Raw genomic sequence first — 2,722 nt, forward strand, 5'->3', positions numbered from 1 at the left:
CTAGGGTGGGTGCAAAACAAACAAAAAAAGAAATAGTTGCACATACAAATCCTCATACAACAAAAGCAACTAAGTGGTGGGAATCACCATTTACCTCTTAATACTAATACTGAATGTTAATAGCCTCAAATTCCCTTCAAAACACAGCAATTGGAAAACTGGATTAAAAACGAAGACCTGAAAATATGTTGTTTACAAGAAACTCATCTTACAGACAAACAACATTGCCTTAGGATGTAAGGGTCAAAGAATATTTCTTAATCTAATGGCCATATAGACAGGCAGGAGAGGCAATGCTAATACCAGATAAAGTAGATTTCCATAGAAGAGAGAAAGAAGGTCACTTCATACTGATAAAAGGAGCAATACCTCAAAAGGAAATGACAATTAACTTGCATGCATGTAATGTTGGTGTACACACTTCACCAAACATACACTACTTAAAAACACAGATAGAACCAGATACTGGTAGCTTACACCTGTAGTCCTAACCATGCTGAAGGTAGATATCAGGAGGATCATGGTTCAAAGCCAGCCTGGGCAACTAGTTTGTGAGACCCTATCTCAAAAATTCATCTCAAAAATAGGTCTTGTGGAGTTGGTCAAGGTGTAGGCCCTGAGTTCAAACCCTAGCACTGCAAAAAAAAAAAAAAAAAAACCAAACAAAGATAGACCCAGACACAGTAGTGGTAGTAGACTACAATATTATTTTATCACCAACAGATAGGTCATACAAACAGAAAATCAGCAAAGAAACTGTAGAATTGAATGACACCATAAATCTAATGGACCTAAACAGCCATCTATACTGCAATTGAACAATATACATTCTTCGCAGCAGCACATCAATTTTTTCCAAAGTAGATAATATTTTAGGTCACAAAGTCAGTCTTAACAAACACAAGAAAATTGCAACAACCCCCTGCATACTTTCTGACTACAATACAATAAGACTAGAATTCAACAATAAAAGAAGAAACAGTGGAAAATACTCAAACAAGTGGAGGCTGAACAAGTTGCACCATGATCAGTAGTGCATTTAAAGAAATAAGTGAGAAAATCAAAAAGTTCCTGGAACTTAATGAAAATGAAAGCACAAGCTATCAGAAAATATGGGACACAGCAAAGGTAGTCTGAAGGGGAAAGTTTATATCCATGAATGCACATATTAAAAGCACATTAAGATCTTAAATAAAAGACCTACTTCTGCATCTCAAACTAGTGGAACAAGAACAAGCTACATCTAAAAATTGCAGAAAGAGAGCAATAATAAAAACAAAGACCAAAATTAACAAGATAGAGACCAAAAATTAATACAAAGAATCAAAGAAACAAAAGCTCCTCTTTGAAAAGATGAACAAGATGGACAAACCCCTGACAAATCAGACAAAAATGAGTAGGGAAAAGACCCAAATGATTAAAATTAGAAATGAAAAATAGAATATAACAAGAAATACCAAGGAAATCTAGGTAATCATCAGGGATTACTTGGAAAACCTATATTGAAATAAATTGGAAAATCTAACAAAAAGGGACAAGTTTCTAGATATATGAGACCACAAAAAATTGAACCAAGAGAATATTTGTAACCTAAACACAACTAAAACATGCAATGAAATTGAAGGAGAATAGTTTCCCAAAAAAGAAAAGTCCAGGATCTGATGGATTCAGTGCTGAAATCTATGCAGTCCTTTAAAGAAGAACTAATATCAACACTCCTCAAACTTTCCCATGAAATAGATAAGGAAGAAACACTGCCAAACTCATTCTTGGAAGCCAGTATTACACTCATCCCAAAACCAGACAAGGACACAACAAACTAAAGAGAATTACAAGCCAATCTCTTGAATGGACATAGATGCAAAAATTCTTAATAAAATATTGGTGAACAAAATTCAATAGTATATCAAAAAGGTCATACACCATGTTAAAATCAGTTTCATCCCAGGGATGCAAGTTCAACATATGCAAATCATTAAATGTAATGAAGCATATTAACAGAAGCAAAGACAAAATTCACATGATCATCTCAATAGATTAAGAAAAGGCTTTCTTAAAAACTCAACAACCCTTCTGGATAAAAGCTCTGTAGAAATAAAGAATTGAAGGACTGTACCTCACTTAACAAAGGCTATAAATCAAAAGCATATAGAAAATATCACACTAAATGAGAAAACCTGAAAATGTTTCCTCTTAAGTCAAGAATGAAACAAGGTTGTTCAATGTCTCTCCACTTTAGACTCGCAATTCCTAGGCAGAAAAAAAGACAGGAAGAAGAAAACAAATTAGAAAGGAAATAGTCATTTACATATTTGCAAACAACATGATCTTATACCTAAACAATATGAAATACTCCACCAAAAAAACTACTAGACATGATAAATGGCTTTACTAAAGTAGCAGGATACAAAATTAATTACAATAATCAGTAGCCTGATTTTCTCTAACATTGAACAAATTAAAAAAGAATATAGGAAAATAATTCCATATATGATAGCATCAAAAAAATAAGGTACTCAAGAATAAACTTTACAAAGGATGTGAAAGACCCTCTACAAGGAAAACTATAAACCACTGAAGGAAGAAGTTGAAGAATATTACAGAAGTTGGAAAGATCGGTCAAGCACATGGGTTGGTAGAATCAACATAGTGAAAATGGCTATATTATCAAAAGCAATCTACATGTTCAATGCAATTCCCATCAAAATTCCAATGATATTAA

Source organism: Castor canadensis, chromosome 16, assembly GCF_047511655.1.
Source record: "Castor canadensis chromosome 16, mCasCan1.hap1v2, whole genome shotgun sequence".
NCBI classification, from domain to species: Eukaryota; Metazoa; Chordata; class Mammalia; order Rodentia; family Castoridae; genus Castor; species Castor canadensis.